Source organism: Argiope bruennichi, chromosome 9 (genome assembly GCF_947563725.1).
Source record: "Argiope bruennichi chromosome 9, qqArgBrue1.1, whole genome shotgun sequence".
In the NCBI taxonomy this organism is placed as follows: Eukaryota; Metazoa; Arthropoda; class Arachnida; order Araneae; family Araneidae; genus Argiope; species Argiope bruennichi.
Window position 1 is genome coordinate 15,537,229 of NC_079159.1, and position 22,793 is coordinate 15,560,021.

Below are 22,793 nucleotides of genomic sequence, written 5' to 3' on the forward strand. Positions count from 1 at the left end.
TAACATTTTGTCTAATGTTATATCACAGATACCTAAATATTTTACCAAATCTACTTCATTATTACATCAATTATAAACACAAACTTCTGTTTTAATAATATTTGATTACGGAAAGTGGAAGCCGCACAGTCAATAAAATGCTCATATTTTTATTATGAATAGTAACAGATGTAACACTGAGTAGAATAATAGTAATTATTGAAAATTTATACGTTGTTTACTTTTTCTGCAAGATATTGTATAATATCTTCACGTTATTATATAATATTGTTTAATATTCTAAATATTACATAATATCAAGAAAATATCTTCCCAATATTTTTGGAAATTTGGTGTTAATAGATTTCGTTTCAGAATCCCATACCTATCATTTTTGTATTTTTCTACTTTGTGAAGGCATGATTCATATTAAGCGAGAATAGACCTAGAATTCTTATCTCGGTACGTTTCTTTTTATCTCTACTTTTCTTTATCAATATTGATTTTCATTTTTGTTCCTGAATTTATTTTTGATAAAATTTGGAACTATTATTGCTTCTATAAGTCTCTCAGTAAGAAATAAACATCTCCTCTGCTATATGTGATCTCCCCGCTATTTAGATGAAATTAAAACTGATTGGTGAATACGCAAGTGCATAGAGATGTTCTGTATCTGAAAACATACAATATATGTATTTAAAAAAAATAATCTTTCATTACCTGTGATTTCGTAAATCATAAAGAAAAAATTTCAATAAACGAACTGGAAATATTTTTACCATGGCGTTATAATTATTATATAATAAGAAATGTCACATCAGGATGATGCATCGTTTACCAGAGAAATTAAAGCACATATTTAAAATAACAAGGAAAATCAATTAACCATTCATCAACTCCAGTCACTCTTCCGATTTCACCAATTTCTATTTTAAATGAAAGCTCATGATATTTTTAGATTAATCATCAATATTCGACCAACCAGCATTTTTGACAGCAATAAAAAAATCCTTACTTCGCAATAAAGTCTTTACGAAGAAAAGAAAATCTCCAACGAAATTCTGTAGTATCAACTACTGAACCAATTTCGTTCGTACTTTCTTCATATGAAAACTTCCATCCCGGCACCTAAATACGCCATCTATCTACTACCTCTTGACGTAGCCCTCAATCTGAAAGGTTTCAGAGTTTCAGACAAAGTTTAGAGAATTGAATTTCACTCGTCATCTTGGTAATTTTGCCACACTGAAGTATAGCTAACGAATCGGAATTATCTATCATTATTGCGTAAGCCTAACTTAAGTATAAATATCACTTTTTTGTTTACATTTACTTATATAATTGTAATTACTGTTTTATTATATTTTTATTACGACAAATGGTAATTAATCAAATTAATATAATTAATATAACTAAATCATTTGACAAATATTAGCCGTTATTTTATGAACATAATCTTGCCGACCAGTTTTGATGAAATACATCTTATTAAAACAAATGAATTATTTAAAAATATGATTGCATAATAATGATAGAGTATTCTGATTCGTTGGCTTTGCTTGCAAATTAGTGATATAAATTGGCGAAATTTGTCCAGTTATTGATTTTGATGGTATTCTATATAAAAATATGTCCAATATTTTACTTGGGGGACATCCATTTAAGTTCTGTCAATTATTTTAAATATAAAGATAATGGGTGGACAGCTGGACTCCACTCGCAATATTTTTTCAAATATAAATATTTAATACATAAATGTGAAAGTCAATCTATTTGAAATATATTTCCATTAACTCGGCGTATTGGATTCAAACTATGTAAATATATCCTAATCTATAGGAATTAGACAACATTTATCATAATCACTCTGCTGGAAACAAAATTTACTTGTTCACGCATTACGAAACTGGAATTGGAATGCGTTTTGCATGAAAAATAACGTTTTTTTACGATTCAGAAGTGCAAATAAATGTTTGCATTTTCTTACAAAACATCACATCAAAGAGAAAACTGAAATATTTTTTCTCCCTGAAAAACGTTAACTTCAAAAGACAGAATAAATAAAATGAACAAATCCAAGGATCTAAAATAAATGCATTCAAATTCATTTTATAAATGGCAAAATGGTAAAATATTGGTAAATTATGATAAAAACTGTTTAATACATTTATTACGATGTAAACAAATTGATGAATAGCATATTCTGCTTCAAATAACTCAGAAAATACGTTTGGACTTTTTGAAATAGCGAAATAAAATATTTTATATATGACTTATTTGCTTTTAATAAAAACATTTAAGAATACTTTATGTGTTAATATAAAGACATCAAAGAGACACACTTGAAAAGGAGAAATATTTTTCTTTAAAGTTTTTTAGGAAAAGAGAGCAGTTTAAAGATTATGAATCAAAATGTAAACATTGCGATTAAACAGGGCTGAATATTTTTTTAATTTTATTTTACTGACTTACTAGATACTTTTTTCACTGCAACCATCCAAACTGCTTTAAATATTCTAGTCCAAATTCAGTCAAAATGATGAAAACAAATCGCAGAAAGATCATAGCAATTTTTTAAAGCTTTAGTGGACATTTAAACAGACAGTCCACATTGAAATAATGTGAAAGAATATAGAATTTCTTCAAAAATTCTCTAACTTCAAAGCCTGAAAAATTTAGTTTATTTTTTTTTAAACAAAACCCACTGGAAAAGAGAAATAGTTCGCGTAGCTCCGCGTTTTGATTTGCAAATCCTATTTTGTTCTCTTTCTGAAGTGCTTTGTTCTGAATAAATATTCGAATCCTTGCTTTATAATAAATACAGCTTCGTTTTTTAAAGAAAATATTTTTTTTATTCAACGTAAACAGAGTAAGATGAAAGGCCATTTTATTCTTAAGAAAATAAAGTGATGACTTTTTTTCTTAAGTGGCTGATTGAAAGAAAACCCCTCTAACTACTTCCCATCATTTATGAATTTGAAAATGTTTGATCTAAAACCTCTGTTTAAAGAAGAATCGTGACTTTTAGCAGATAAATGAAAGAACTATTTCGTTTGAAGTAAACAGAGTCAACAATTCCACCGCTATCCAGATTTTTTTTTTTTTCATGAAGACTTCGAAAACTATTTAATATATTTGAACTAATCAAATCTCTTTGATGAAAAGGAATAAATAACTCCAATATTAGTCTGATATCTCTTAATAATACCCCCCCCCCCAAAAAAAAGAATCCGCATTGGATAGCAATAGGACTTAATAATTTTAACCAATATATAAGATATCTCGTCATTTCATATAGCAATATTTTAATATAAAATTTAGCAATATTTCACTATTATAGAATATTTCAAGTTTGAAACAACATAATATAATAACAATGTTTAACGTTCGATTCGTCGGTCTTTATTTTGTTTTTAAAATTTACTAATAATTATATAGTTGCAGGAATGTGGACTCAAAAATTATTTAATATTGTCACAACACTTGGGTGTATAAATACATTAATTGAAACAATAACAAATATTTTTATAAAATATATTTTAAAAATTTTAATGAGAAAAATTTTTCTTGTAGAAACGATATAGCTATCAATCGGCATCAATCGAAATTGATATCAATAAAAATCACTTTTTTTCAATTTTAAAACTGATTAAAAGTTTTTAGGCGGTGCAATAATATTTTTGTGTGGTGATATGCCCAGCGTATTGAGGGAAAATATTAAAACTTTAATTAATTTTCACTAAAATTTAGCTAAAATTTTGAAAACTTTTATAATGAGTACTTAAAGAAAAAAAGGAATTAGGTGGCAAATTTAGTAGCTTTAAGTAGATTTGAATTCTAGAACCCTGGCGAACGATATTTTTATTCATATATTACATCATGCAATACATATTTCTAAATCACATTTGTATTGCCAGATTTAAATAAAGTTTCGAAATATCGTGGATGAAAGATTAATGATTTATTAAAAATAATTTGCTTTGAAATACAATTTTGAATGAATTCTAATCGAAGGGAAATTTTTTAAACTCAAAGAAGAAAGATAAAAGATATTTTTGAAAAAGATTTTAGAATTCTGAATTTAAATATGCCATGTTTTAAATATTGACTTTAATCTGACATTGTAATTGCGTTTGCATATTTACTTCTAGGGATTAAAACGATTTTTCTAAATTTTAATTGCGAAACTTTAATCTTGCAAATTTGATGAAATTTTCATAGGAATAAATGCATTTTTATTAATCTCACGGAACTATATAATATATTAATGTGTAATTACGATTATTATAATTGTCTAGAAAGTAATATTCTTTTTTCGTTTTTATATAATTTTTTTAAACAATTGCATTTAATTTCGATAAGGGTGTTTTAATTGTGTAATAATTTATTTCACTAAAAGAACGGCACTTAGAATAATCGATATAAGGCTTTAATGTGTTATTTTAATATATTGATGTTTATAGCGTTGTAATATATGTAATTTTGTAGTGCAACATACCTGATGCAATATTCGTTCAAGACACTTTACAAGCTAGATCGTTAAACTAGAGCAAATAAATTAGCTGCAGAATTACTTTATGGTAGTAAGCGCTCACTTTAAAAGTATGTTTCAAGATTTTAGTTTCATTTTTAAATAAAAAATAATGTTTTGAAACTTTTCATCTATAACTTCTTTCTATATCATTACACAAAATCTATTCTTATAACACTATGCTAAAATTTTGGGGAAAATATCAGCTTTTCAGTCAAATCAACTTTATTTTCTTGCAGCTAGTTTTAATAAATTTTCAAAATATTTTAAAGTATAATACAAACCAATACTTTTCATTACTTTAATAAAAATGTTGTATGCAACATAAATATATGTTTGTGTGAATACCCTCTTTTTTATTGTTAATAGTAAAAATAAAAATTAAAAAAATAAAAAATAGAATAGAAGCTCAATTGCTATGATACAATAGTAAGGCCTAAATGTTTGAATACCTTTTTTTCCTATAACACATTCCCACTACAACAATCATGTTTAATTTTAAATTCGTTCAGATAAATGTTTTGAAATCCTGCAGCTTAAATTTAAATAGCAAAATATAATATATTGTTTCAGCAATTCCTTCAATTAAACAGAAAGGAATAAAAGCAAGTCTGAAACCACTTTTCAATTCCTTTATCTATCTTATTCCATTAAAATTTTTATGTGCTCAACATATTTGCAACTGAAAACATCTGTATTTGAAATGTGAATGATCATTTAAACAAATATATATAATTCATATCTGCTTTTACATTTTCGTCGAAAAAAACTGAAGCAAGGAAAAGGAAAATATATACTTTTTATTCCGGGTAAAATTTTATTCTACGGGCAGAAGAAATAAGTTAAAGTGAAATATTTTAAGCTAAAATGTATGGTGATAAATAGGTTTACAGAAAATTTGCTCTAAAAAAGAAAATAAAAAAAAGATTTTGTCCGTTTTCAAACCCAGGGGCATAGGTCTTATAAAAAAAATCTGTCTCTGCTCTTTCCCTATAAATGCAATGTTTGTTTATGAATAATATGAAAAAACGAAATTTTATTGGTTATTTTATTAAATATATATATATATATATATTCCTTTTAGTTCCAGGAATTTGTCAAACAAATGTTCTAAGACGTATACGGAATGCTGCTTTCATATTTTATGGGGTTTTTTAGATTCTAAGGGATTTAAAGTTTCAAGATTTGTACATTCTGGTACACGGAATTCAGGATTACAGACCCCCCTACCCGAAAACAAAATGTAGAAATATTGGACTATGATGTAGCTTTCACTTAAAATCGCCGTACTATAGATTCTTAAAATGGAATGGGCAAATAATATTTTCAAAATTTTTGATCATGAAGCTATAAGATATAATAACATTTATGTTGTTCGAAACGTACATGTAACTGCTGGTATTATATCCATTCATTATGTAATTGTAAGTGAACATATTATTATTATATTTTTAGATGTTATTTACATATTACGTAAAAAATATTAATTAATGTTATTATTAGATAATACTTAACTAATGGATAGTTCTGGCACTTCTTCCAAGTGTATGTAAGAAAAGAATCATAAGTAAGATCTAATCACTAACCCGAGAAGTCATTAAGGTATCCGACTAGGTTCAGAGACGTATTTTTTTTAAAAAAATGATACATAAATATTTTTATTGTACCAAATAGTTGAAACAGACTTTAAAGGTCACTATTAGAAGAAAAAAAAATTCATTCGTTGCCTTTAGTTTTTGAAAAAATAAACTGCTTATGAAAAGTTAGCAAAAGTTTCAATGCTGGAAAAAACATAGTAAATTAAAAATTAATGGAAATATTTAATTTTTAGTTCACCTACATACAGCGCAAACTACATAAAATATAACAAACCACAAGAAAAAATTATTTTGATAAATAAACATTTTATGACCATTTGAAGTTGCCATTAAGGATTATTTTTGTCAAAATGTATCTGTGTTTTGAACTTAAAGTGTCTGTAAAACATGTCTAAATGAAGCTACCATAAAATCCGAGATCTTTCACACCCTCAAAGGTTTTGGATACATGAATGCCAAATTACAGGAAATACTATTATTTATTATTTTATTTCTGATTTTGTGATATGTTTTCCGGGAATCAATCACAGTAAAATATTCATTCTTTAGAAAATGCGCTCATATATTGTACTTGTTAATTAGTTCATCTAAATGCGCTGGAAATAAATCTAATTTCACGCTTTTTCTTAACAAAAATGTCAAAAATAAACAAACAACGGCTGAGTAGGTAGAAAGTTTATATAAACATATCAAATATTCACCATCAAAATAAAATAAATCTCTTATTTTCGGTCTAAAATGCCATTGTTTCCGATTTAATTTTTATTTGTTGCGTGTTATTCAAACTACTGTATCTATAGTTCTATCTCATGTATATTAAGGACAAAGCCTCTTTTAGAATGTACGAAGGTTGGACTTTATTTTCAGATCATAAAATAATTTCAAAAGTTTCTGAAAAAATCATCTTTGTAACCTAGTCGGATACATTAAGACCTAAAATTATTGATATTGATTTAGATGGGCGTGGGCATTTATTTGTATTTCTAAAATAAACTATTTTTAGATTTATAAATATTGATATTTACCTTATGTCAGTTTTCAAAATAATTGCCAGGAGCAAGTCTTCCCACACAGAAAAGACGACAGCATGCAAAATCTGTAAAGAAAACATTCATTTTATTATTATACTTGCGCCATACTTACAAGATTTTATTAAAAATAAATAAATATCTACAGAAGTTAAAAAAAAGTGAAAATTCATTGTAAGTTTCACGGTAGCTTTAGAATTTCATATGCTTATACTTTCAAGAATATTAGGGTCCACAATGGATTGCGACGAGATATAAAAATTTCACAGTTTTTACCTTCTTTCATACGTAGTATAGAGAAAGTATAATAATCGTTAATAAAGTTTGAATTCCAGATTTTGACGAATCTCCTCGTTTTAGACCTACCTGAGTTCGGAAAACACATTTTTTGCAAAATGTCCATCCTTCTGTCTGTGACAAAAATAACTCAAAAACCCTTTGATCTAGACGGTTGACATTTGGTATACTCTCTTCAAAGCAAATTTGCAAATTTCTATCAAATTTTGAATAAAATCTGTGCAAAGGAAATTCGTCTGTCCTTCAGTTCGTATATAAATTAACGCGGTGATTACAAAATAAAGAGAGTCAAGTAGATAAAATTCTGTACGTACATAGATTTAACACCTATAGAATAGACACCTTTGAAACTTTGAGCCAATCCAACTACGGGTTGACTGTCTGTCGGACTGTACTTTCAAAAACATCTAAACGTGATAATTTAAAAATGCAATAATTTAAATATATCAAAATTGGTATGAGATTTTGTAACTACAAGTGCAGTTTTGTGTCAGATTTTTGTTTCAATCGATTGAGAAAAACATGCCTAAAATATAAATTCGATTTTCCGATATTCTTAACTCATACCAGGGATTAATCTCCAAATAATTCACCAAGCAGAACAAGAAAGATTCAGAATAATGCTAATTTTACTCCAAACGTTAATATTTCGTAACTATTGTACGCCAATGCCATACAAGGCTTTCTCTGGCATCACAAATGTATAAGTGTATGTGTTTATGCGAAAAAGATTTGGGGATGTCACTCCCACTGGTTTTAATGTTAAAATTAAATGTTAATATATAATGTTAAATACGTTAATATAATAATATAATGTTAATATAATATTTTAATGTTAAATATATTCTTTTCATTACTGCATGCTTTTAGACTATTACAATTCCTAGAAACTATGAAAATTGGATATCTCTTGTCGCCGTTAAGACATAAAACATATGCTCCAAATTCTGCCAAATGGGAAGTTGCCAGCATCTGGGCTGTCACAAACACATTAGTAATCCAGTAATAAACGGATACAATATGACTTGCAGAAGACTGAACAGTTGGTTGCAATTGTATTCTTGGAATTAAATTTATTTTCTTTTTAAAAATGTAGGATTATCAACATGTTAAGTAAAACATCACAACGATGTTTTGAACTCATAACTTAGCAATAAAAAGCATTTCTGCAATTAGATATTGGAAATTCAAGTAGGTTATGATTTTTAAGAAGAAGACATTGCCAGTTTGATCACTTATTTCAAAAGATAGCTTCATTTTAAGAACAAACTCAAAGAACTTACACGCATGTTAATGATTTCAAAAGCATTATTTTTTGTTCCTTATCTTAAAAAATAAATAAATAAAAATAAAAAAATAAATCAAAGAGAAAAAAATTGTTTTATTTAAATCATTTTTTATAACTAATTTTTTATCTGCGTTTTGATTCTCTTATTCAAGAAATATAAAACGAGTGTTTCTATTAAAAACATGAAAATATTTACAGATTACATTTGCAATTTGCGCCTTCAAAATTTTCTACAAAACAGAATATTGAACCTATATCTTCCACATTCATCACATCAAAGATAAGATATGTTCCCTAAGAAAGGATATTTCAAAATTTTTATCAAATTTTTTGATAAAAATTTTATTTTTAAATCAAAATTCAATCAATTCGAATCAAATTATTGCACAGAAACCATTTTTGTATTATTTCAATATTTAAATGAAGATCTGACTAAACACAATTCGTATAAAGGAAATATTTATAAATTGAACAAACAAATAAATAAAAAGGCCCAAATTTTTTTTTCCTAACGATCTTTTTTTTTTTCAATAATATATCTGGGTTTCAATTTTTTTGTGTTCTATATTTGGTAATGAATGTAGCTAAATACACTTGATTTTTTTCTGAAATCATTTGGTTTTATTTATTTTTTTCTTTCTTACAGAAATTAAAAGTCTAAATTCTGTTGCAATACTCAATATGTAGAAAGCCAGTAACAAAAAAAATTATAAAAATAGAACTATTTACTTTTATAAGCGATTTTTTTCGTTATCTGTAAAATATGTATCATTTATATAATAACAATGTTTTCTCGGCACCGGTAATTATATTGGTAGATTATATTGCACTAATTTTGTTTCGTATGTGACAAAAATTGTGTTTATTTTTCGAGATTTTCATATTCTTTCGGAATACAAGCTTTAAATTTAAGACTAAAAATTAATAAATAGTGATTAATTCGTTTCATATTTTTTCTCAGTAACATAAGTTACAGCTCTAAATTCTGTAGAAAGGTTCAATTTGCAGAAAGCATATATGTATAAATTTAGTAAAATGGGAGAGTTACGTTTTCAAGCAATTTTATCATTATCCGTAAAATTAGTCTCTTGTTGGCTATAGCAATTATGTAGTTAATATATATTATATCAATCTCGTGTCGGTTCTTGGAATGCTCATATTTATTTTTGATAATTTTTGGAATATGTTTTGCTTTATCTTTTATGTTTTATATTGCTAGTTTCAATCAAAACTAGGGGTTGATTAATTGAAAAAATAATACATACAACAATTTTACTTTCTCGTATACATAGAGTAGAGAAAGCATAAATATCGCCAACAAAATTCATACCCGAATTTTAGAAGAAACTTATGAAAAGTTTTGACTCAAAATCCAACTACGAGTTGATTGTCTCGCGGTTTGAACTTTTAGAAACATGTAAACACCATAATTAAAAAATGAAATGAATTAAATATATCAAATTTGGTATTTTGTGATTACAAACGCAGTTTTGTATTAGATTTTTGTGTCAATCGATTGCAAAAAACGCGTCTAAATTTCAAATTCGATTTTTCCGACTTTATTAACCTCATTCCAGGGTTAATCGCCAAATAACTAGCCAAATTTGGTACGATAGATTCAATAAAAAATTCTAAATTCACGCCAAAGGTTAATATTTCGTAACTATTGTGCGCCAGTGCCAGGCAGGGCTTTCTCTGGTATAACACATATATTAGAGAGTGTGCGAGTACGTTTTAGGGAGACCATCGCCACTGGTGAAATTTTTTTTTTTTCTATCTCTATGGCCATTCTACTTAATATTTTATCCAAATATAAAATTATTAAGTTTTCATTAGTCTTTGAATTTAGAATTACAAGCTAAATTTTTTTCATCATGCTAAAGTCTTATATATTCTCATTAATACACATTTCTTCATAATTTGATCATTAATTTTCGGAATAAAATCCATAAAATTACCTTTCCCCTCATATCTATATGGCGCAAAAAAATTAACGAGAAATTGAAGAACGTACTTTATTGGATCTATTAGATATAGATTGCTAAAAGTATACTTAGACTTAATCACTATAATTATCGCGCGACCCTGACAGATTTATCGCTCCTCCGAGAAAGGAAAGCATACGCGATAAAAAATAGTTCTCCTTCTAAAAGACTTTCATACTCTTTTTGCTGGAGAAAATGTAACATTCAATTTCGTCCAACATCTTCTTGTCATTAATCGAGTGCGATGAAGAAAAATAAAATAAAAAAGGGGAACTTATTATCGATTTCAGCTTAAGAAAAAAAAGAGGGAAAGTTAGGACTGCTGCATCAGTGTGATGATAGGACAGATGATTGAGTGCTCTGGAATTCGCGCGCATTGATCCAAAAATGTTTCGGCGTTTACAATCGCTTACCGGGAGATGTCTTTATTTCGAAAAGAATGTTAAGCCAATTGTAAACCTCATTTTTCTTCCTAACTGAGTTTGTTTTCTGCATTTTTTTTTTATTTATTCTCTTGCACATTAATATATGGGGAATCTATCTGTGAGTAATATTGGAAATCATGTTTCAGAGACTGAGTAATTGGAAACTTATCAGTAATTTTTATGTTGTAGAATTTTAACTGTAAAATATACAGATTCATGAAAAGTTAAAAGTTGGAAAATTGGCCTTATGAGTTGTCCCCAAATAACTGCATAAGTTTAATTTTCAATATTAGTAACCTGCAACCATCATAAATTAATACAGCAAATGAGCATGTCATTTTCATCATAGAGTATTGTTACAGCGAAGTGTTTGTGACTGTTTATATAACCAACGTTCTCGTAAACTTTGATCTCTACCATGAACTAATAATCATTGAATTGGAGATAATCATGCATTGGTAATTTCCATTGTTAATCATTAAAAAATGATACTAACAAATTGACAATCAGTCAACTAATTATCATCAGGAAACATTAACCAAGAAATCATGGTCATCGTCATCGGCAGTAGTTATATATATATATATATATATATATATATATATATATATATATATATATAATTATATGCCGAATAGAGAGAAGACACTATGAATTTTTAAACTTCGCTTTTATTCCATCCCGGAAGGCATAATTTATGCAAAAGAAGCGCGGACAAAACACGTTCGTTCACAGAGCGACACAAGGGCGAAAGAGCGTAAAAAAGGGTAGAAATATTTATCCCTGGCCATTTTATATCATGAGATTCTGATAGGGATTTCTTTACACATGTCGATTTAGGTAAGGGAATTATAGAGATCTTTTAAAAGAATGTGTTAGATCGACATATTTCACTTGGAGTGTCAATGTCAACAATTTTACAGAGCTTCTGTTGCATTGATTAAATAAAAAAAGCCGGAATTGGATCAGAAAATAAGAAAAAAATTTAGAATGAAGTTAATATGAGCTCAATTAAGATAAAACTTTGGAAATTGATTAGAATCAAATTTAATTTAATTTTTCAGTTTGCAATAAATGCAACCAATGATAAATGCATGAATAAGAGAAAAATACGTACATAAATCAAAGCACTTGAATAAGTTGCGTATATTGTTTGGCTCACTGTGTAATGCAGTGAATTTTTCTCTTTTATAACGGTGTGTGTTGTTTTATTATGAATGAATAAATTGTTTTATAATAAAAAAATATGGTATTTGATAGTTCATTTTGAAGCTGGTGGGATTATATATGACCCATACTATAAAAAAGGACATATTGAAATTGAAATGACATTATTTATTTTCTTATTCTGAATAATGCCTTATGTTAAATAATCGAAATGAATGCTTTTCTTTTTATTTTTTATAATAAAATAATTCTTTACAGTTAAGATTTTTATTTTCTTTAAAATCATATGCCTAAATAAAGAAAAAATTACATGAATCAAAACACATGAATAAGTTGTGTGCATTGTTTGGCTCACTGTGAAATGTAGTCAATTTTTGTCTTTTATAACGGTTAATGTTGTTTTATTCTGAATGAATAAATTGTTTTATAATAAATAAAACATGGTATTTGATATTTTATGCTAATTTTAAAAGGATTATATATCATCCATCCTGCAAAAAAAAAGGAACTTATTGAAATGTTATTTTTTTTTTCTTATTTTGAAAAATGTTTTATGTTAAATAATAGAAGTGAATGATTTTGATCATTTTTTATAACAAAAAAATTCTTTACTAACAGCGTTTTTATTTTTTTCAAAATCATATGCCTCGAAGAGTTGATTGAAATGATATTTAAAATGAATATTTATTAAAAGATATTTAAATAACTCATAGCAACTTGCTCCGTTAAATGTTTAGATCACACTTCTGTCACGGACTTAGTTACAAGACAATCTAAGGTTTCAAAATAATAATAATAATATCCATAAACTAAAAAAAGCATGTTAGGTATATTGAGTACCATAATAAGTTGAATTTTTCATCCAAAACTACTCTAAGTATTTATTCCATGCATCGTTAGCATCCCCGTTTCAAAAAAATGTACTTACTCTCGTAGTTCTCGAAGAAAAATGAAGCATCTCCCAGAGATAAAAATGCGACCACCTTCCTCTGGGCACCCGCAGAACTGTTCGCGTTTACGGTCTCAGTATCCCCAAACAGTGGATATTTACTGCAATCCTCCAGTCGTTTTTTCACATAAACGTCCCGGGCATTTCTATTTCCATTTAGCCTCCCATTATTCTTTGCGCTTTCATTACCTCTCAGTTGCCTCCTGATCCGGCCGATATTTGTCTTAGCTCCCACGTGCCTGTTCCGGGGATGGTTGTTTGTTTGTTTGCAAACCTTATGGTTTGTTGCCCCTTCGAGAAAACGTTATTTGTTTCAATTAGGGACAGGGTTTGTTGATTGGGAAAATGAAGGACGAAGAAAAAAATGAGAGTAATTGATGCTTTTGGTAAAAGAGATTTGGTAAATGTTTGCACGATTGGTATTTCTTAATTGTTTTTCTGGATTCATTATATCCAGTAAATATAGTTTTAAAACTCGAAAATTGTGTTTTTAATGATATCGATTCAACTGCGTAGCAGAATTTTTCTCAAATTTGCCATTTTTTTTAAATATTTTCTTCTGTAATTTTTTAATACACTAAAATTTAAACTGCTTTCCTGGTTCTATACAATATCGAGGGTTTTTCTTCCATTTTTGAAGCCAAGAAAGAACGAATCTGATTAATATCTGTGCATGAAGGGAGTGAAGAGATATAAGAGAGTGAAGCCACAGTGCCATGAAAGTAAGAAGACAGATTATCATGAGTTACATTTTTAGCCTCTTGCGCTATAATAGCTTGTTTAATGCATACTTAAAATTATTGAATTTTTTGTATTTAAATCTGAAATGAAGTGAAAGAGTTATGCCATTTAAAATGAAACCAGAGGATTTAGATTTAATAGCTTTCATTCGATTTAATAGATATTAGAAAATAATTTATCAGGCCAATTATGCTTTTTGATAGCTCTAAATTCTTGTGGGACTTTACTCCACATAGAGGATTAAAATGCAGAATGAACTTACCAGGTTATTAAAATAACGTGTGTTTTTTTCTATTGCAATTTGAGGATTAAGAGTTCTCTGTAGAATGAATCATGAATTACAATTAACAATACTAACATTTGCAGCAATCCATCGCCAACTATATATAGTTTTATACATATAAGTATTACATGGTCAGGACCTGAATCTACCCTTAAAAACTTGAAGGATTGCTGTTTGCAGCAAAATGCTGGATTAAAGGGTGTTCAATGGTTGCAGAAATTTCAATACAATTCAGTTGTTTGCTCTTTCTATTTATTGTATTGAGATTATTGAATACATTTCAAATTTTTGCCCACACCAATACGTTTTGTACAAAAATAATATGCTAAAATCATCAATCTAATTAATCTATTTTATAATTATCTATGGTCATTAGAGAGACTCAAATGTCAAGCTGTTAAGTTTCATGCAGTTTAGTGATGGAAAGAAAGGGATGTATTCCTTTGGCGTAACTCATCCAACATTTCGGACAGGTATGATATTTTTATATCAAGAACTATAACAAATATATATATATATATATATATATATATATATAACCAATCTAAAGTAAGAAAAAGTTTGAAAACGAAACTAAAATGAAAACGAAACTAAAATGAAAACGAAACTAAAATGAAAACGAAACAAAACAGTTTCGAAATCGCAACTAAAATTTATTACCTATTTAAACTAAAACCAAAAAAGAACTTCATAGTATTTAGAGAGCGCAATTGCAGCTACTTCTAAAACACAGATGAACTGATACAAAAGTATTAGAATCAAGTTAATAGGAAAAACAAAAATCAAATAAAAATTAAACCAAAAAAATTATTAAAAAAAATATTTAAAAAAAAAAGGAATCCGGCCTGAAGACTTTTTCAAGGGTCACCCTCAGGCAGGGATTCAAAGAAAGGGATTTTTTCTGTGAGGACATACAGACATTGTCTAATAATGATTCCTCGTGACCCGAAAATCCCCTGAAATTATGCTCAAGAGATATACCATTTTAACAGAAAGGAAATACAAAATAACAAATTAGAAAAAAAATAACCGCAACAAGTTTTTACTTTGTTGTGGTTATTTTTTTTCTAATTTGTTATTTTGTATTTCCTTTCTGTTAAAATGGTATATCTCTTGAGCATAATTTCAGGGGATTTTCGGGTCACGAGGAATCATTATTAGACAATGTCTGTATGTCCTCACAGAAAAAAATCCCTTTCTTTGAATCCCTGCCTGAGGGTGACCCTTGAAAAAGTCTTCGAATATATGTATATATATATATATATTCGTTTAACAAATTTCTTTTCGAAAATTTCAGACAGATATATTATTTTGATGTCAAAACTACACATCAAAGGCATACATTCGTTCAGCAATTTTCTTTTTGAAAATTTCAGTTAAACGTGATATTTTTTTTATGTCTTAACCACATACTAAAGACTTTCGTTCATACAGAAAATTTTAGACCTGTCATATTTTTGAGTCAAAAGGCATTTTATTTTTTCAACATTTAACATTTTAAATTTGAGACATCGTGTTCACAGACAGCTTTAAAAAAACTTTCAGGATTCAAAGAGGTCTGAATCGTAAGAAAATAATTTAAATAAATATGAAGAAAACAATTATAATTAAAATGTTTTTCACACTTCAAATAGGTCGAAGACTTAAGAATTTATATAAATTACAAATTATTAAGAAAATATATAATTTTTTATATTTTTTCATAGTAATATTAACTAATTTTATTTATCAACAAAACTGCGTTTGAAATCAGTAAAGTATACAGCTGAAACTCTGAACATATTTTTAAATAGAAATGATATGGTAAATCAAGTTTTCAAGAAAAGAAATTTTGAACTCTATTTGAACTAATATAGTTTTTCTTTATTATGTGTATTTAAACTATATGTAGTTTTATTATAAGTAACAAACATCGTCTTACAGAATTTGTATTTTTTTTTATGAATTTTTTTCTAAAATAGAGGTTTGGTATTCAAATAGAATAGATTATTTTGTATGCAAATGTTAATTTTTGAAAAAAAAAAAAAAAAAAAACAACTGAAATTTCTTTTCTTGAGTTTAAAGAAACACTAATATCCCAAAATGTGTATATTGAAGATGATTTCTTAACAGTTTAATTACATCAAAGTTCATGAAAAAATAGAATTAAATTCCAAAAATTTCGTTTTTTTTTTTACTCTTTGAAAAATGTTATTGGTAAATGCGCCAGACTATGCAAATAAAAAATTGTAAAAAGTTTGTAATTTTCTCTTTTTTTTTTTTTGCTCCAGTATCTCGTATTTTTTTTTCCAAACATCGCCATGAAAGTAAACGATGAAAACTATTTGATATAAAAAAGACATCTTATTCCCCAAATGAAGAAAGATGAAGCTATTAAGAAAAAACAAAACTAAAACAAAGCAAATAAAAAAAAAAAGAACCAAAGAAGAACTTTTTAATTTCGGAAGTTTTTCTGAATGTTCTTTATTTTTTTTTTCGAAGATCCTCAATATACTAGAAGAATTCTGACTGGGGAATGAAAAGTTCCACCACATCAAATCGCCCGAGAGTCAGAATCGATTTTCCTAATCGATAGATTACATCGATAGGTACCGAAATCTTTCCTGGATCAGTCAGATTAAATCGACAAACGACTCAAGCTAAAACGGAATAAAACGTTTGAATTCAAAGTTCCGATTGAAGAACAGAATATTTTATGGTTTCAACAAATAAAAGCAAGCTTCTGCATTCTTTAACGAATCAAATGGTTCAATAAACAAAAGGAATCGTTTGAGTTATCTATCGTATCAGGTTAAACAAAGGGTACTGAATTGTTGGATGACTAATCCTGAATACAAAGTCGTTTGAAAATGTTTCGAATTTTCTCTAAAAAGAAGTACTTAATTGCATTCAATTTGAAACTGTTCTATGGGAATACTTTACTTTTAATCGCGTTGTTATTTCAACGGTATAATTTTGTTCGGGTCTTCTGATGTTAAATGATAAATTCACAACATCATATAAATTAAAGTAAATATGAGTGTATGTGTTTCTATGTCTTTTTTTATATTGATAGATCAGACCTTTTTGATTTAGAGCTATCAAACTTGGCACATATTTATTTTAGAAAAATCGAATGCACATTCCAAAATAATTTTTTTGAAATTTTAATCACTTAAAATATAATCAATTTAGGTCTTTTTTCCTGTTAACTTTCTAAAATAATAAAGCACAGATATGACTTTTACATCTTTTTAAAAATTAAAGATGTATCTTTTCAATGATTACATTTTTTGGAGTATCGTTTTTTTTTTTATTTCTAACTGATTTAAAAAAAAAAAAAATTTTAAGCTTATTTTAAGGCAAAGTGCATTGTTGAAGCTAAGATCAAATCGTTTTCATTATAGCTATTTTAATCCTGCCAATCTTTTTGTATACTAACTGCCATTGTTTCTATATGTGACTTTTTTTTTTCTACTGCATTCTTTTTTTATTTACTTTTTCTCTCTTTTCTTTTTTAAAAGTATTATTATCATTTTTTTAACGCTAATTAACTATTATACAACAATTCTGCTTAAAATAGTGAATATTGATTGCTAAATTTAGAACATTCATATCTATAAATATTTAATTTTAGCATTTGTTTAAATAATGTAGCTTGTATAGAATTATTATATGTCAATTATTGAACTATGATGATATACTTTGAAACTAATGGTGGACTAAATTATGTCCGTAATGTTAGGTCAAATAATCCATTATTTACAAGAAAATAACTGAAAAAAAAACATTTTAAAATTAAATATTTCAATGTAGAATTCCTCGTAAATGAAATTTTAAGAGATATTCTTTAGAATTTATCTCCCCAAAATGTCCAAAATCCAAAAATCTTGTAATTTCTCTCCATCACAAGAAATATAAGAAAATTCATTTGATAACTTGTGAAAAAGTAATTGTAACTTTAACTTTGTAGTATATAGTTAAATTTTCTCAACCATTATCTATGAAAATCAGCTTAAAGCCTCCAACAATTTTCTTCCTACCAAGTGTGGAACTGAAATGCACGCGTTTTGATAAAGCATGTACTTTTATTTCTGGAAGTAATAAAAGGCATTATATGTAAGCAATAATTTAAAATGCTTTCAAATTCATTTAAAATGGATGAACACTCGATAGTTTATGATTTTTTCTTACATATGCTTTTTCATATTTGTCGTAGAATGCAAGAAGGGAACAAAAAGTCGAATTCGAGATTTTGACGAAATTTTCCCTTTTTAGACATCCCTGATTTTGAAAAACTTATTTTTGGAATTATGCTTCTCTTTTATGTAGGAACACAATAATTCAAGAAACGATTTGAACTAGATATATAAAATTTGGCTCACTTTTTTTTTCACGTTTCTTAATTTTTTTCCAAAACTTCGAAAGAAATTCATTCCCTGGAAGTCTGTCAGCCTGAGTACAAGTGAAATGATAACTATAAAAAGTAAAGAGTTGGATTGATAAAATTTGATAAACATATTCAGAATCTAAATCTTCGATTCAAATTTTGCAGAAAACCTTCCAAGGTATTCGCCGCCGGTCTATTTGTTCTTTCGCATGAGTGAAAACTGATATATTCCGAATCGCAACGACTACAGCAAATGAAATTAGATCATGTAATTAAAACTTGTTCATTATCAAATTTTCCTTTCAATAATTCGGGAAAATACATCCAAACTTCATATTCAATTTCCTTTATTGGAATACTGAGCATAAATTTCTCATAAGCATGACTCTGAACATAAAAATCTGAGTACTCGTGGCGTTCATGGCCTTACCTAAGGTCTCTAATTTCATGTGGGAGATGGAGGAATAACACCTTTATGAAGTAATATGTGAGAAAGGTTCGGGTGTTCGTAAAGAATACAATTATACCCTATTAAAGAGTGTCCCAAAATTAAAGCAAGGTTTGAATTAACCACCATTTGTGAAGTAAAGTGTTGGCAACCCTATTAAAAAAGCATTTGACAGCTGATAGTTTAGGGTTAGTAAAAACGGAGCGTTGCACTATAGTGTTAAATCAAAATTTGAATTAAATAAAAATATACAGTATTTTTTAAACTATTCTATTTTTATTGAATCGTAAAGTACACAGGATAAGGTTATGTATGGAATGACACGTAAGGCACTCCACGGCTTTGCTGGCACATACGCACAATTTTATCGAAATTTTTCTATAACCCTTTTGCATAAACGTGGCTGAATTTCGTTGACTCAGCCTCCTTCAATGCACGCATACATTTGGGCTTGTTGGCATAGACCTTTGAATAACCCCATAAAAAGAAATCCATTGATGCTAAATCATACGATTTAGGGGGACAATTTTCAAATCTTAGGGTCAACTATGGCCGCCAGATCTTCATTAATTTTGAAATGTTGATCATCAATGAAAACACGTCATCTATATGACGTTTTCTAACACCTAAACTATCAGCTGTCAAATGATTTTTAAATAGGGTTGTCAGTACTTTATTGCACGAATGGTGGCAAATGCAAATCCTGCGTTAAATTTGAGACACCTTTTATAAATCTGAAATTGTTAACGTCCGAAATATAGAAAATGAATTTAAAATTGGTTATAGTAAAATTCTGAAAACCTCACGTCAGAAATTATTGAATTAAGAAATAAAATAAAAGGAAAAGTATACTCCGTAGTTGACATTCCAGGTCATGCTATCAGTTTTGGACTATAGAACACAGGCAGGTATTTACTATGGTTTTTTTCATAATTTTTTTAAACCGCATGTATAAATATTTTACTAATCATACCCTCATCGAATGAAAAAAAAAGAAAAAGAAAATTTTAAAATTATTTTTAGCAATCTTAGCAAAAATATTTTTATCATAGCCTTTTTCAAAACTAGAATATAATTCAACTAAGCTTTTATGAATCCCAAGTTTGTGCGATAATCATAAACATAAAAAAAGAAATCCTACGTTGTTTATTTTTTAAATATGCTTGAACGTTAATAAAAATAAATTTTGCTGAGTCTGAAAACAACGTAAAAGAAATAAAATGGCGCAAAGGAATAAAAAACATTAAAATAGTGTTATGAAATCAACAGACAAACAGATGCTATTCTACAAGGAATTGTTTATATTTTGTTAGCGTCTTGAATGTTCTTACAGGCTTTATGATTGTGGATTGATTTACGGATTTGTAAATGTCAAAGTATGTCCCAAGACATTAACTTTTCATTTAGGCTTGCTGAAAAATATCTGGAACACATTTATCTGTGCTTAAAAGAAGAGTTTCGTAAAACGACTCGATTCTTTTGTCATTAGCAACACATGCTTTGGAACAAAAAGAGATTTTTCTTTCTCGCATTCGTTTCACCGCAATTATTTTTAGAGTTTTCCAAGGAAAAGATAGAATTTCTTTTATATCGGAAAATGTGATAAAGATTAGGCATTTTTTTTCGTATCACAGAAAGGATTTTCCTTGTATCTAATTATATTCGAGTTTAAATTTATCTCTTCAGAACTATGACAACTGTTAAAAAAAATGCTGGATAAGAAAGAAAAATAATTTACAAACACTGGTAGAATCTTGGCCATAAAAACTGTGAAAAATAGTAGATACCGATATGTGCCTAAAAGAAATAAAATTACTACATAAATCAAGCTCATTTTTTTAAAAAAGCACTTTTTCTCAACTATTTTATTTAAAATATTCCATTTTATTTTTTAAAAGTAAATAAATGTCATTAAAATGGGATATTCTATTGCATCCCTATAACAATGCTTATAGCTATTTATTTCATAAATAATGTCTACAATATGATCAAAATCTGCGGAAATTTTATGCATAATAATCATGTACACATGTAATTGTAAGATATAATTTAATATAAAAAAAACTTTAAATAAGTGTGAAAGAATTTTTTAAATTTTTTTTTCATACTTTCAGTTTAAAATTATATAAATGTGCCTTTAAAACATAAGTGAGGGTAATTTAATGCAAGATTTATTTTAAACAATAAAACATAATATTTTTGAATAACAGAGATTTTTGAATATTATGAAAATATGAGACAGGTTAAAGATTTTTTTAACTTTACCATTACTATTTTAGAATGAAATTGCCATATTATCATAGAAACATTGCTGTATTTAAAATCTAATTCAAATAGTTCCTAATATTTCATAAGTTCTATAAAGAAAAAAAAAGTGTTAAAATTATATAGAATCTATTTTTTACCTTTGTTTTGTTTAAATATGTATTCCTATTCGAACAATTTAAATAATGCTTTACTTTGAATAATTTATTTTTAACTGGCTTGTTTTTCAAATAAAAATCAATCACACATGATAAAAATACTAATTGTAAAGAGGTTACAAATTGAAAACGTATTCATTCTTCCATAAAAATCAATTCTATTCATTTCCATGACTTCCATATTCGCTTATAAACATTTTGAAAAGACTCTTTAACTTGTTTCACAAGACATACGAAAATTGAAATACAGGGCAAACAAATGTTAATATTACAGATAATAACCTTTAGTAAATTGAAAATGTATTTCAAAGGAATTGAATAGAGATATTCAAAACGATGTATGGCAAAGCATTCAAATATTCTACGATTTCAATTTTTGCAACAACTAATATTTACTTTTAACTTCTATTCCAAACTACCACTTATTGAAATCTAACATTCTCCGCAGGCAAACATCATTCTTCGTACTTGTTGCTCGAACTCAAACACAAGACGAGAAACTTATAACACCAAAGTTCCAAGATCTTTCAAACAGAATTCCATTTCCACTCCATCAATAATTCTTACAAGAACCTATACTCTCGAACCAGTGAGTTGTTCTTAGGAAAAAAAGCCAGAATGATTTCAAGTTCTATTAGAAGAATTCTTAATAGCCGGAAGGAAAGCCTTACGGGTAAAAGGTTGGAACTCGGAATAAATTATTCGTCATACATTAAAGATTACGTTCCGAAAAAGTTTTCAACTCATCATAGTTTCATTCTGCCTTTCTTTGTTGAGCTCGTTAGTTTAGAAGTGATAGTGCAGTTCCTTCAGAGTGGTTGGTGTTCGAGAGTACTTTTAGAACATCTGCTACTTATTTTATTATTATTATTATTTTTTTTTTTTTTTAGTTTTGTTTGAAAAAAAGAAAGGATTATGTAACATGTAATAAATACAAATGGGTGAGTCGTACTACTTAGCGAGCGAATATCTTAGGAGGAAATGGTTGAATTCTTGATTTCAAGATAGGCATTCGTAACAGCTGGTGGTATAAGGGAATTTTCAGCTTTTAGTTGCAGTGAAAAGATGGAAATCATGCATTTTAGAATACTTAAACGTGTTTACTAAGCTGTAAAGTATAAAGAGAAAAAAATATTTGAAGAATTTTATATTCTTTTAAAGCTCTTTTTATTCTCCTAAAAGGCTTATTAGATTTTAAAAGTAGTTTTAGTAAATGTCTTACTCAAAAATTCCATGATTTGAATTTTATCAGAGAGTCTGCAAATGCAAATTTTGCATTTAT

General features: G+C 27.5%; 1 protein-coding gene across 1 annotated transcript in view; it reads right to left on the reverse strand.

Moving 5' to 3' along the window:
* LOC129984733 (diacylglycerol kinase 1-like) overlaps positions 1–22,793 on the reverse strand; it is a 618,611-nt gene that overhangs the window by 512,160 nt on the left and 83,658 nt on the right. Inside the window, exon 2 of the mRNA XM_056094680.1 lies at positions 7,134–7,204. The gene's annotated coding sequence lies outside the window, so the exon portion shown is untranslated. The remainder of the gene's footprint in view (positions 1–7,133; positions 7,205–22,793) is intronic.